This window comes from Phoca vitulina, unplaced genomic scaffold, assembly GCF_004348235.1.
Source record: "Phoca vitulina isolate PV1807 unplaced genomic scaffold, GSC_HSeal_1.0 scaffold6, whole genome shotgun sequence".
In the NCBI taxonomy this organism is placed as follows: Eukaryota; Metazoa; Chordata; class Mammalia; order Carnivora; family Phocidae; genus Phoca; species Phoca vitulina.
In genome coordinates this window covers 41,006,989-41,022,385 of record NW_022589709.1, presented here as the reverse complement: position 1 = coordinate 41,022,385, position 15,397 = coordinate 41,006,989, and the positions used below count along the sequence as shown (strand labels likewise).

Sequence of the window (15,397 nt, the reverse complement as noted above, 5' to 3'; positions counted from 1 at the left end):
TATCAGCACAGCTAAGATGAAGCAAATGCCATCTGAAATAGTATTACTTCTTGCAGATTAGTATCTACAAGATATTTGTTTGCCTGTTTGCTTTTCATCTGGTGAGTTTGCTATTACCATGAATTCATTTTAATAATATGGCAGAGATAGTCTATATCAGGTTTTCATTTAAGGTACAACTTCTAAAAAAAGAATCCAAAAATTTAAAGGTGCACAGTCATTTTGAATACTAAGATATGTCTATACATGGTGGTAAAAATGAAATTATTTTAATTTTTTCTAGATTCACAAATGCCTTGACAAAACAAAACAATTGTAGGAACAAATGTTTATTGCCATAGTGCCTGATATTAACGTAATGAATTGTAAAAGCCTATTTTACATGAGCAAATAAACATAGGCAATACATGACTTTCAACCATACTATTTTTGATGGATTATAGATTATTTCTATTTACCACAGTACACTTCGGTTTTAGATGGTTTTCCTTCAAAAATAAATTATTTTACCTTTTAACATCTTAAAGCATTATTTAATAATAAACATTATAACAAACCCATAATTATCAATGATAGTACAAGCATTCAAAAATATGTATAACCCCACACTATGGATAATTTGGAAATAATTTGGGTCTGGAATGTATCACGGTTGGCCTTTTAAAATATAAAATATTCCCCTCAGCAGATTTAGCTTCTTAATTATGTGTGACCTAAGTTAATATTAGCATTAGTTTTCTTCCCATGAGCCTTCATAGTTGAAGCAGAACAGAAGAGTTTGTGCAAAAATATACAATAGGAAGTCACTGAGATTTAAAATTATTCATTGGTAATTCAAAAAGTGGTTAATACAAAATGTGCTTTGTATTCTTTAAATACTCTGGATTTTTTTTTTTTTTTTTTTTTTTTTTAAAAATTTTTGTTTTTTTTTTTTTTTTTTTTTTTTTACCAAAATTATCCTGATCTTTACCACCTAATGGTACTCGGCTATATCATAATGTTTTTTGGTGTAGGGAGGAGCTTGTACTAGGTGTTAGTAGGCCTGTATTTTCTGGTTCAAGACTTGTGCCTAACTAATGAGTATGTCTTTTCAGGGCTTCAGTTTGCTTATTAATTAAGTGAGTTACGTGAATTCTCCAATCTATTCCAGTTCTATGACTGGAAAGTAGAAGATTCTTAAACTCTTTAAGCCAGTTGGACACTAGTGGCCTATCATGTTAAATAAAAGGTGACAAATCAGTTAAGAGAAAATGATGTCTGGGATTGACATACTATTTAAATAAACTTTTTTCCCCAATCACCAAATATTTTCTTTACTAAATAATTGTCATAAGTGCTTTATTATGTATGTAAATATATATTTACTTGTCCCCCCCCAAAAAAGAATTGTTTAGCAATATATTTAACTAAAGTGCCACAGAAGTTACAGAGAGCATATTCCTTAGGACTTGAATCTAAGGAAAGCTAATTTCTAATTTCTGTTCAAGGTTGTGTACCATCTTACTCCACCCTCCTCTCTTTACTACTTCCCTACATTAAATCAGCAGTCTACTAAAACCCTGTTCACTGGGTATGCCTGCTTTTAAGCTTGGCCCACGCTGGGTGTAGCTCTTGAAGTGAGCTTTAAAAAATTATTTTAAAGTAAGCTGGGGCGGTTGCCACAGCAACCCACCCTAAGATGAAGAGAGGCTATAGATTAATCTACCCCTCAAGATTATTCAACTGTATAGTATTTGTTCTTTAGCCAGAATACTTTCAACACAAACATAATTGAACATAGAAGTTCAGAAAAATATAGAAAGTAGTAAGATACAAATTCCAGTAGCATTAAAAATGTTGTATCTTTTTATAGTTACAGTAGAGATGACATACATAACTTATCCTGAAATGGATTAATTGTAAAAGAGACTTGCAAAGGTAGGCCCTGAAAAGTGACCCGTGAGCTTTAAGCAAAATGGCATGGTATTGCTTATAATATAAAGTATATAATGGTTGCATCACGCTTTATCACTTTTATGTGTCTACATTATAGATACCCAATGACAAGGAGTTTGGCAGTTTTACCTTTATGAATTAGCTTGGTGGTAAATGATATAACAATGTTAAGCACTCACCACATACACATACAGTCATTTGCCTTCCATTCTTTACTTCATCTCTTCATAGAAGTTACTTCACAGTTTTCAACTCTTCTTTGGCACCTTAAAATGTGTAAGTACAACAAGGTACACAGTTAAAAACATTTTTTTTTAAAAGAAAGCTGATATTAAAGTACATTCAAATAAATTTATTTCTAAAACTTCTAATCTGAAGTAACATCAGTATTAATTCTGATTTTAAAACGAATGTATGCTAAATACAAAATAATTAAAATGATCATTAATTGTGAAAATACTTATAGCCTTTAAAATAAATAGTGCCAAATATCTAAATTTCAAAAATTCTTTAGGTACAGCTTTAGCCTATGCACAGTATACACCATATGGACTGCTTGTGATTGAGAATCTGCAATATGCAAAGGATTTGTTATTCCAAGCCAAGGTTTAATCATATCCTTTATCTCATATCTAAAGAGCCTATATTTATCTTTATTTTTTGTACCTTTAATTTTGTATCTGATTAAGAATTACAAAGGAGAAAGTCAAATCTACCATATCCCAAGCTAACAAAATTTGTCAAGTAGGGATAATGAAGCTGCAACTGAAGTTGCTGAAAGGGCTTATTGTGTATGTTGCCTAAAGGCCAGTTATAAAAACTTCGGGATTAGTGGTGTGGATTCAGTACCCTTTATGAATTCTATTACCAATAATACCTTATGCTTCCCAGCAGCGTTTAACTATACTGAGCACAGACAAATGTTCCTGTGTTCTAATCTCTGTTTGAAACTAGCTTTCTATGACTCCAAGCACACAAATGAACTTTTCCCTGGCTTCAGAATGAGTCTACTCCTCCCAACCGTGAGACATATCAGACCATGATGGTCAATATCCATTGACCCATTTGTATTAGCAAGAAGGCTTTTCATAGTGAAGACTCATTAAGATTTATAAAGCCTCTATATTTGGGTTGACATTCTTAAGATTTATTTTTATTTTTAAATTGCTTCAGGCAAGGAGAAATGAATTTTGGCCACTTTTATTTTAGGGGTGTTAGCTGAGAGTCTTTTAGGCTCAGGCCCACAGTGAGTTAGTCTAAACTTAGTAACTGGTAGTGAGTATCTGTTGACCTGGTGAATACCCTTTCTCCCAGCTCTGCTTGGTTTTACAGTCTGCTAAGTGGGAATCATAATACACATCTCCCAGGGCCTTTTCACCTTACAGAAATGCAATCTTCATGGAATAATGTCTGAAAGATATGCTAAGGCTTTTAACAATGCCACTACAAATTATGATACATTTCTTCCTTTTCCTGGATGAGTATGCCCAAATAAGGCTAGATCAGTAATTTCCTTGCAAACGTGTGGCTGATTAAAAAGTATCCATATGCATGGCTAAATTTAATGGACTTTACCTTCACTTACAAAATCGTTAAATGTTCATTGGAACATTCATTCTATCCCATTTCTCGAAATATCACAGAAACCTTCAATTCAAAGAATGGATTGTCACACTTCCCTTTTTAACTGTTTTTTTCTAGAAACCTCTCTATGTGTGTGCCCTTTAATTTTTAAAGATCTTTACCCGGGATCGGGGTTGGGGGTGGGGGTTAAAAATCTCGTCCTGCGTTTTGGTGCCCACTTCTTTGTCTGGGAAGCCGAGGGCTGGAATTCAGTTCGGACGGCCTCTTAAAGACCCAGACAGGGGACGCCTCTGGTTTCAGCAGCTTACTCCGCTGAGTTATTGATTGCAGGCTGCAACAATCCCTCCGGGTGATTTGTGTGGAAAGTGAATCCGCGCTGGCTGGGCGTTCACAGAGGCGCAACAGCCGCAACGCCATCCAATTATTGCCGGTCGTCCCCTCCAACACCGCTCTCCACCTATATACTCCTTTCTCTGCCCATCTCCACTTCCCCCCACCCACTTTTCTCAGAGCCGACCGACCTACCTACTCCTTCTCAGCCCGTCTCCACTTCCCCCCACCCACTTTCCTCAGAGCGGTCGGAGCCGAGGGGGCGGGGGCTCCCTCCCGGGAGCGTTTCTAGAGCTCGGAGGCAGCTAGTAGGGGGTGAGTGCGCCACGTGCGTGCGCCACGGGCGAGGAGGAGGCGGGCTCGGGGCCCTCCGGGGGCCTGTGGGCCTGGGTGCGCCGAGGGTGGGGGGCGGGCTGTCTTGGCGGGGAGTGTGCCGGGTTGTGTCTTGAGGGGGATGTCACGGCTCGGGGGCGGGGGGGAAGCGGCTGGTGGTTTGGCGAAGAGGCCGCGTGGTGGGCTGTGGAGAATGGGAGGAGGGCGCAACGGTGGTGGGTGGGCCCTGGAAACGCTCGGTGGCGGTGTCGGGGAGTTGCCCTGCTCGTCTGGTTTGGGCATCCTGGGGATATTTCCCCTAGGTTGGCGAACGACGACCCCAGAGGGCTGGGGATGAGTTCCGAGCGAGGCGCCCAGTGAACCCACCTACGCACGGGGCACAAAGCGCTGGCACGCGGTCGGCGTCCGGCGGCCCTAGCAGCCGCCCGGGCTCTGAGCGGTTTGCGCGCCTGGGGGAGAAAGAGTGGCGGGCGCGGGTCCGGCCGCCGCCCCTGTCCCGCCAGTCAGCCCTGTTTTTCACCTGACAAGCCAATAGGAAAGGACGCGGTCCTGGAGCTGGATTTTACAGCCCAATCTCTCAGGGTCTACACGATTATTTAAAAAACTAACAGTCAACTGCTGGGTCTGGTAGTTAAGCTGCCTCGGTGGATAGGTGCGCGTCTTGGCTAAGGAGAGGCCACAAGCTACACGACAAATGGGAGACGAGGGAGAAAAGACACAAAACCCCCCAAACTTCCTTTCCCTTTCCATCCCCTTTATTTGCTGGCACGTGAGAACAGTACCGGGGTCTCTTGCAAAAATGCCATCACGAAATGCAAATGCCCTGGGCTGTTCTTTGATATGTCTGTGGAGCTGTACCAAGGGCTCCAAGAGTGGTGGAAAGATCAATGCTCCAAAGACATTGTAAGGTACTCGGCTGAAATAAATCAAAGGTGTAAAGTGTTTCTATTGTCGTGCTCTTGAAGCTATAAGCTGCCACCAATATGGTAGCCGCTAGCCGCCTGTGGCTCTTTAAGTTTAAGCTTATTAGAATTACATAAAATTCAAAATTCAGTTCGCCAGTTATACGGGCCACATTTCAAGTGCTCAATAGCCACAGGCGGCTAGTGGCTACCTTATTTGACTGCGAGATGTTGAACATTGCCATCATTGCATAAAGTTCTATTGGAATGTGCTGCTCTAGAGTTTTAAATGAATGCTGGTTAAAAAAAAGAAAGAAAGAATCTGCTTTATGATACCAGCCAAATTTTAGGACACTCTTGGCATTTGCATTTCCTGGCACTAGTGTGGAAAGTTTTAAAGTCAGAATTTCCGTATCTTCTTGCTGAAAGAGGTCTTAGGGAACATTTAACACAAACACCTAATTTTTTTACAGGGAAGGCAAGTGGGGCCCAGAGAAATTAACAGATGCACCCCTAAATCATGCCATAAATTTAGAAAGAAGTTAAGGTCACCAGGCAGGGTCTATCTACTGCACTTTGTGCCAGACCAGGGCACCTTGCCTGGGGTTGACTAGGTAAATTAACCCTACAGAAAGGTGACTTGACAGAAGATTTTTGACAGGAGTACCCTTTTACAAGAGAAAATACTTCTAAGCATTCTTCTAGGAAGAAATTCTAGTAAAGAATAAGGTGTGTAGGAAAATAACACTGTCTCCCAAACTAAAAATGTATTATTGGTAGCTTCATAGATTCATATCATGTCTTCTTAGAGAGAGTGGTTGGGATAGCATTGTTCTTATTTATACTTAAAAAAATCTGAGGAAATGGAATTATCCTTCTAAAATAAGAGCTTAAAAAGCACTCTTAAGGTCAGGGAAGAAAAGTGTTATATAAGGTGAGAATTGTTAGTAAAGCATAATCTTTCCCAAATTCGATGAAGATACTATTAGGTACAAGTTATGGAACCTCCCTTTGCCTCAGTTTCCTCATCTGTAAATGTGGAACATAAAGTGCTACTCTTAAAACTTTGTTATGGGGATTAAATGAGCCACCCAACATAAAGCACAGGGCTGGGAAATGGTAAACTGTAGTAAAAGACATTCTTATTCTTCTGCAAAGAATTTCTACTTCTACACCATTAAGTTCCATATTCACCCACACAGGGGCTGACACAGCAGAAAAAGTTGGAGAAGTAGATTGTCAGAGGGATGGGAATTGGTTCAGGATGAGAACTGTTTGTGAGTTTTATTTTTAAGAGGTAGTGATCTCTTTAATCCTAAAATTCCCTGACCGAATGGATGTAGGTTGTCTTATTTCCCTTTCACAGGCATGGCGTATCTAGTGTACTTCCAGACTTTCATTTTGTCTTAATTTATTATTTTTTGTCTTGAGGGATGCTTCTTTATACTTGTTAGCTGCTTGGTTGTTGAAAAGGCACTGGAAACTCCAAGTCCATCCTCTTTCACCCTGGTTGACCTTTGGAATGCTGTTGTCAGCCAAGAAGACATTGATATCTTCAGTCTCCTGCTAGCCTGAATTCTTTAGGGCAGAGCCTACTCAGATTATCTCCTGATGTCATTCCAAATGTCTGATGGCCATCTATGGCAACGGGGCTGGGCCAAGGCCTGCCGGGAAGGGGGAGCCCATGGAATGCCTAATGGAGCATTCTGTTCAAGAGGGACCTAGACATTGTTCTCTGTTGGATGCATGATCAACATTACAACTATGTCTAGGGGACTGTGTGTTGCTTCTTGCAAAATAGAAGCCATAGACATTTTGCATTTTTGGTTTTAATAAAGTCCCACTTGGGATGTGTGTTCTATTGATTTCAATTTGTGTAAATATGTATTATAGGAAGAAATGGACTCAAAGTGTTAACAAACAATTTATATCTGGTATTCCTATTCCTGCTATCTCTCCTCATTAAGAACACCAAAATAAGACAAATCTAGAAAGGAGAGAATAAAGCCACCACAGTGCAAAATGTACCTTGTTTTCTTTATCTCTCTAGGTAATTTTCCAAATGATGGTATTTTACTTAGTTGAGAATTTACAAAATTACTTCTAAATATTTTATTTATGACCTAAAATTATAAACCAAGGAAAATAATACAAATTTTATTTTTTCAGGAAGGCAAGATCATGCATCGATTTATATGTTTCCCATACACACTAAATCTGAAAACAAGGAGATAAGTAATTATATCCATATTCTAATTTACCATGAAAAGAGAGAATTGATTTTCATTGCTTGGGATGAAGTCTCTCTAAATTGTTTTGGAATATGGTGAGAATTAAAAGTAAAATACAGTAAAACTTTTAAATTTAAATCAGGCATTAAAACTGCTTTGATTTATCATTATATACTAGTTCACTGAGTCAAAGACCCAAAACAAGGAAGTCTGATTTTCTATAGATGATTTTTTTTTTTACTAACTTTGTAGTTAGATATTTCTATGTGAATAATATTCATATATGTAATACAAAGATATTTGTAGTATATGTGCAAAAATAATACTACCTTATTAGAATGAGAGTTGAAATAAATAAATTTTAAAGTGCATAATATTTAATAGCCACTCACTATTTGTTAGTCTTGTGTTAACTGCTTTAATTAATTTAATTGTATTAACTGCTTTATAAACTTTTTTTCTTTTTATCCAAACTACAGCCTTTCAGACAGGAACTACAATTCTCTTCATTTTACAGATTTTAAAAACTAAAGCTTAGAGAAGTGACATTACTTGACCAGGGTCTATTAGCCCCTAGGTGCCAGACAAAAGACATGAAGCTAGGTTGGTTTGTTTCTGGTGATGCCCTTAGATATGATGCTGCATTGCTTCCTTAGACTCATAACCTTTGCTCACTTATAGGGATGATGAGATCAGGAGGTGATGTAATCAATATTCCCCCCCCCACCAGAAAATATTTTAGAAATACATGTCTAACCATGTGTCATCCTCTTCAGGGTAGACAGCTTAGGAGGTTATTTGCTTATTTCAGTAATAATGTCTTTGCACAGGTCTCTATAGAAATCTCCTTAGGAATTTGCTATTCAGTTTTAACAGTTTGATTGTTGGCAAATCATTATCATTAAGGATGAATTTGTTGGTGAAACTAAAGCCAAACCAAATGTAGTGAACAAGGTGCTTGATGGAAACTCTGATGTGATTATAAAGCAGCAGATTATTTGATATCAGGCTCATAAATTGACACTAATTGCAGATACAAAAGGAGAATTTCAAGGGTATTCCTGATGTGAACGTGTAGCCTTTAAGGAGACATTTTGGCAAGTAACATCATAAAATTTTTAAAAAGCTAGTTTCATCAATTAGGAGTTACATATCATATATGAACATGATGGGAAATACCTTTGCAAGGAACGTACAAGGGGCAGGGAAGGGTAAATCAGAGATGCTGGATTAGAATCCAGGCTCAGACTTAATAACCATTTGACCTTAATTTTCAAAATGTCCTTGTTAGAAAATAGAGAACGTGGCAGGACCTACATAGGATGATGATTTTCCTGAGAGGAGGACATGAGATTGTACTTCTATATTCACCTAGTGGCTTGTAGAAAATGCTCAGTAAATGTTCGCCAGTATTATACTATTCCACTTTCAAGGACTACCCCATGTTCCTGGAAAATATCTCAATGTCTCATTTATCTAACAGTAGTTTAGAAGTTGTTTCCTTTTCTATCAGCTTTCATGCTTCAAAGCAGTTTTTATTTCATAATAGAACTTTTTATATTTGAAATAAATATAAAATATTTAGGATAATATGTTGATTAAACCAATGTATATTATACCAAGAAGTCTTACATTCTGGGGTTGCCAATTTATATTATCCTTGTCAGTGTTCCATATTCTTTTCAGAGAAACATTTTTTTGTGTGTGTTCATATTTGATTTTATCAGACTTATGAAAGTAATTATATATCCATTTGCTTAGAATAAGGCTCCAAGATCTTATTTTTTGGTTATGGCAGACATCTTCTAAATTGCTCATTGATTACATAATCTTACACTTAAATTTAAGGAACCTTCGCATAAATATAAAGAATTAGTGGCTTTTTATTAAATCTGAGTTTTTAAGTCTTTTTAAATCAATATTATCTGTGCAGTATAGGCAAAACTGTAAGGTTGCTGAAGCTTGTCTTTGTATCACCAGCCTCCCTAGACTCACCTTCAGCTTGTCCTTCGTTCACTCTGGCATGCTCCACTCACCCAGCAGCAATTTTTAAAATCAATAATAGCTCTTTATTGAGTGCCTCTGTCTCCTCACAGCCTTTCACTGATGTGACCCACAAGGTCCTTTCATTCCTCAGCAGCCTCTTTATGTTCCAGAATTCTCTTGGACTATGTTCTATCAGAGGAGCCCGCCACTCCAACCGTTTACTTCATGATGCAGTATCAATGTGTTACTCCTTTAAGTGAACTTCTCTTCAGAAGTTTTCTGAAAGGAGTTCATACTCCAAAGGAGTATCTATGATTACACAACTTCCATAAATTCCCTGTTCTGTTGATCGGGAGATGCTTCAGGGAGGAGACTTTGAGCGTGTCTCAGGTCCCTCCCACTTGGCCGACGTGTAAGTGAGCCCTGGGTACTAGTAAGTGGGAAGCCTGTCTTACTTGAAGAAGAAACTTTATTATTTTTGAAGAGGTTGTGATTGGAAGATGAACTCTCTATCAGCCAAGTATCATTCTGCTCCTTGAAAATTTGTCTACTTATTTTTTTAAAAAATATAATAACACTTTAGTACCCGTTGTTCCAGTCTCTTTTTCTATTCCCGTCTTGCATAGGGGGCACCCAGTGGATGCATGTCCCTTGTGCCATAGCTACCATGTTGTCACTTGGTCTCACCCTGTGTGAACTCCCTTCTGCCTCGAAAAGCCATCAGAGGTGTAATTAGTGATTATTTCTCCAGAACTGTCTTGAAGGAGATCTAAGAGCCCTATGACGAGCATGTGTATTGCTTCCTGGATGAAGGATAGAATTTGGAAGGGTTGGAGAGAGGTTCAGGGTTGGAGGGAAAAATGCATTCTGTCTTTTATCACCTCTCTGAAATCACAGATAAAGCATCTTCCTTTGTGCAAAGATGGGGCACGTAAATCAAATATCTCCCAACTTTGTATGGCATTAAACCTGTAAATCTGGAGCATCCATATCAAATGCAATGTACTTTATAATATATTCTGAAGAAATTCAGAGATGAAGAAATATGATTCTAAGTAAAAGATTTTGAATGCTACTTAAAGAAGGGTAAGTAGAAAACATTCTACAATTTTCTTATGCCTTTTGACCCCTTTAGCAATAGTGAAATAGCTAATCAATAGATTTAATCCTGTCTTTTCCATTTCCTTCTCTTTTTTCCTTCTTTCTTCCTTCATCTTTTCTGCTTCATCTTCTCATTTTCAGTTGTAAATTTTTTATTTTCAGTTATAAAGTCAGTACAACCATAAACACACACACACACACACACACACAAACTGGTTATTAACAATTAGATTTTTTTTTCATGCTTTGGAAAGTTACATTTTCTATTTCAGAACCGTAAGATATTAATAATTTTCTATTTATTTGAATCACTTCAAAATAAAATACTGCTAACAAGGGAGCTTATTTCTGAACAATTGATGTGTGCTACAGATAATATGGTCATAGAAGAGTTTCTATGATTTTTTTTTGTTATTAATCACTATAATTACTCTGATTACAACAGTGATTAACTCACAGTGAATAAGGCATGTGCTTGTGTTGTTTATCTATTTTCGAAGGATTTATGTTCATCCATCTACACTGTTGCACACATTCTCACCTCACCCTTTGGTAGCTGTGAGACTCTAGTTTGGGTTGCCTATGGCCACAAAACAGCTCGCGCACAGGAGAATAAAGCCTGTGGTTTCCTCTACGTTATTGCTGGGCCATAGCCTTCTAAACTCCCTGGGTCAGTGATGATCAATTGAGTATTCTAAAACTTGAATGTATATGCATATATACTTCTCGTAACAAGCACTCTCTGCGCTATTTTCTAATGACTTTTCTGAAGAGTCAATTCAAGCCATTGTTCATATTTAAAGCTGTTTTACTCAGTGCCTGAAACTCAAGTAGAGCTTGAGAATGATTTTTCGCTCATTTCTAGTGTTGGGTGAACCTTACCATTTGCCCATCTACATAGAAATAATTAAAATAAAACTATTTAAGTGCAAGTATATCTAACAATAAATAAAAATGGACCCTAGAACTTCTGTAGCTGTATCCATAGGCTTCCTTTGGTCTCCTAGGGCCTGAGATCGCTGGGTGCTGGTTTTCTTGCTACTGCAAAGCAAGAGAACTGACCTCTTGAAGAAGAGAAGAGGCTCTAGTGAGGACTGAACAATCTAGCACAGAGAACAGTTTATCAGAGGCCTTCAGATTCACTCAGATTCTTAGGCCCCATCTCGGATCCCCTGAGCAACAACCTCAGGAATCTGCATTGTAACTAGCTCCTGGGGTGTTTCTTACGTATAGTTTGCTTGCAAGCCACAGCCTTAGGGTAAAGGGTGATCATAAGATTTTGCTTGCAAGCCACTGCCTTAGGGTAAGGGTGATCATAAGATCTGCGAAGACTTCTAATTCCTTAACCTGACATTTGCTACATTATTCGTTCCCACGCTCTCAACTAATGGTAAGTTTTATGGAACTTCTAAATTAGTGAACTCTTTTCAAAATAGTAACAATGAGAGATCAGAGTGATATGAATCTTTCCATTGCTTGTCTTGGCTCGTACTGTAAACAATCGAAAAGGACATGCGACATATATTCTGCCCGTTGTGATTAGAAGACTGATTAAGCAATGCGGGGACCCAATTCTCTCAAATTTCTGTACAGTTCTTCATCTTTACGTATCTGAGGGTCAGTGCTTATCTTTTCTTGAATGAACTCTTGGATCCCAGTATCTCAGCAAAACCTGTAAAATAGGTTTCAGATCCCGCGACCTCTACCGTTAGTGACAACTGAGCTGAGAACACGTTCATGCTTCAGCGGCTGCCGGCTGCTTGAGCCTAGATTCCTGGCAACCAGGACTAGTCCCATGCACAATCACCTGAGAAATGTGGCTTTTCCCTAAAAAGACTTCCAATTAATACAAATATTCCTTATGACCTTGATAATTACCTCTTGCCTGCCGAGCAATCATATAGGGCCTTCATGACATTGTCATCCCAGGCAACAGGGGGATCCGTATTCCCAGCCTTTTAACCCCTCTGCGTAGCCAGATGCTGCTGTTAACCTCTCTTGGATCCAGATATTTTTAACCCTTCAGATTAAGGGGGTTCTCTGATGAGCCTGTTTCTCGTTCCAACATTTTTCTGACACGAGCAAACATGTTCTCAAGCAGGCTTACAGCGGCAAGTGTGGTGAATATTTTTTTTTTTCATTTTTAAAAATGTCCCGTTTTATAAAACTGAAAACATTAAATGGCTATTAAGTTTTTTTGTGTGTGTGGCAACTCAGACTTATAAAGTGTACTGAAAAGTTCAAAGCTATGTGTGATAATGTAATTTTGAAGGTTGAGACCTTTCATGTTTTGTTACCAGGGTACCCAAGTAGGAAAAATATGGCTAGCTGGTCAGTAGTGTATTGTAAAGTGATTTTATTTGCCACACTCATCTTACAGGCTAAAAACTGGTGTTAGTTTTAATTATTTGGAATGCCACCAATATGGTGGGCTTCTTATAACAGTAGGGAGGGGGCAGGGCAGGCTATTGGAGGCCGGAACCCACCCATATTGTCCAGAATTCTTTTGGGACCTCACATGAAGCAAGAGAAACACCTTCTACTGGATAAACACCTTCTAGAATTGCCTTTTCCTCTGAGTTACGCATAGCCCCGCAAAGAGTCACATCCCTTCAGAGTCCTCCCAGAGATTACATGACTTGTTTCCAGTCACAAAATTACTGAGCAGTGAAACAGAGATTGCGACTCAGAGCTGCCTACTTCTGCTCAGTGCTCTTCGGACAGTACTCTTTAGCTGTAACGAGAAAACATTTAAGATCCTTCAAAGGCAGCTGAGAGAAAAGTCATTCACTTTCACTAACACCCTTTGAGATGCAGGATTTTTTGCACATTTTGCTTTGACACCCTTGTCTTTCACAATTATTAGAAATGGATATTATTTACTGATTATTTTGCTTGCAATTGATTTGCATACTGTTATCGCATATTATTAAGTGGTTTGCTGATTAACAATGTTGATTTGGACTAAATGTAATAGAATAAGCAAATACATTTGTAAATTTAGATATTTTGTATAATTTAGGTGCTAAATGGTATCATAGAGCTGTTGAAGATTATTCTAGACCAATTCCTTGCAGGGAAATCCTGTCCACAATTTCCTCCCATATCCTATATTAATGTTTTAGGTTCCCCCCCTTTTAAAAAATTCATTTGCTTGTTTTGGTTTTAAAGCAAACACTTCTCACAGGCAAATACAGCTCCAAAGCTCAGGGTTAAAATAAATCCTTTTAAATTCAGAACATGGTAGTTATCTCCTAAATGATTTCTTTTCTAGAGGGTCAGAGAAGAATAAAATATTTATTTTGAATATATTTTCATGACCTTGATTGAATCAGTATGATGTGCAGCATTATCAACAAATTATATTATAACAATATAAAATATTAATATAATTAATAATAATTTGAATAAATACAAGATATTTATATTAATACAGGATTGTTGAGTCATAGAATTTCTGAGCTGTTAGGAAACACTTGCTGATGGGGCCTCTGGGGTCCAGAGAGGTTTTGTAATTAACACACACACACCCAGCCACCCACACCCACACACACAGGACGCTAGTTAGTTGTTGAGTTGGTTATGTGAACTGTTTAGTATATTCTGTACTTAGGTAATGTATGTGTGCTTATGCTTTGGTATATTTGGTATTTTTAATTATTTTCTAATATTTCAGAGAAATTTTTCAACCTGAACTTTTCATTTATGCATTTATCTTCTAAACATATATATTGCCATTTATTATTTTTTTCTTTCTGCTGTTTCATATACACCATAAATATTTTCAGTTTGGAAATCAGTTTAAATAGTAAAGAGAATCTAAAAAAGAGTTTATAACATAGATATTTTAATGTGTTTATGTTCTTTTTTTTAGAGCTACATTTTAATATGCTTTGATAAAACTGTATTTCTCTAATAAGGTATTAAGTTTGGTGGCTGCAAACAGTTCCCCAATGGAATGTCACTCACATTAATTTTCCATGTGTTCTCTTTTACTTATAGTTTTATTGTCCACATGTTTAAAGTCTAATAGAAAAAAAAATCACTGGATGTGAAGTTGAGGGATAGAGCCAAGTCTACATCTACATCCTCACGTTGGTGACCTTGGGTAAATTTTATTTTTGTGCTTCCATTTCATTTTTTTTAAAAAAATGAGTAGTTGAAAGCATCAAAGACTCTTTCCCACAATTCAAACACTCCATGAGCTCAAAAGAAGATTTGATTGAAAGAAATGTGTGGGCATCATTACCTGGCTGCCCAGTATTTTCATAGTCACACACTTGTTACATACATCTGAAGTTCCTTTAAGGAAATTAACTCTTTGTAGGTGTGAGATATGGGCATCAAGAGAAGTGGGATAAGTAGAAAAGGAAGGGGAAATAAGTTAATGACAAAGGGGGGATGGTGGGTGGTGGAAATGATTCCCTTTTTACTTCTTTATATCTGTAGTCTAGTTATTCCTACTTGAAAACCTCACTGGCACCAGGTATTATCAACAGGGATGAGTAATATGTAATTTTTATCTTTACTGGGTTACATTTGGCCCACAGACAGTTGACAGCTGTCAGTCAGGTGGCTGGTCAATAAGGAGATACATTTAAAGCTGCCAAAGTATTTTTGTTTCTTTAAATACTTACAAGTAAACCATTTTAGCTGGAAGCTTCATTGTCCTGAAATTAAATAGATCGATATTCACAGTATAATTTATTGAAATTAGTTGCTGGGAGAATCAAGATTTTCCCTGTGCATCTATGGTTAAACAAAATGTTTTTCAAATGTCTTTCTGAAACAGGAGAAAAATTAATTTTTCTCCACTATAAATAAGCCATTCTTAAGATACGAAGATGCATTGCAAATAATGCTTAAAATTTAAAAATATGCTTTTAAATTAAACTTTTAGGACGCATATGAGTCATTGCAACGTCATCATAATTTCTGACTAAGACTTATTAAAAGAAATCATTTCCACATTGAGGGAGTTGGCATGGGTATTTT

The 15,397-nt window shown here is 37.6% G+C and overlaps 1 long non-coding RNA gene across 4 annotated transcripts in view; it reads left to right on the top strand.

Annotated features, from left to right (window-relative positions):
- Positions 1-3,686: 3,686 nt before the first annotated feature.
- Positions 3,687-15,397, top strand: part of LOC116632254 — a 430,473-nt gene continuing 418,762 nt past the window's right edge. For 3 of the 4 annotated variants that reach the window (XR_004299378.1, XR_004299376.1, XR_004299377.1), the window contains exon 1: positions 3,687-4,164. This is a non-coding gene — a long non-coding RNA (uncharacterized LOC116632254). Of the gene's footprint in view, positions 4,165-14,404; positions 14,511-15,397 lie in introns of all 4 variants that reach the window. The other variant, XR_004299379.1, reaches the window with a different exon arrangement.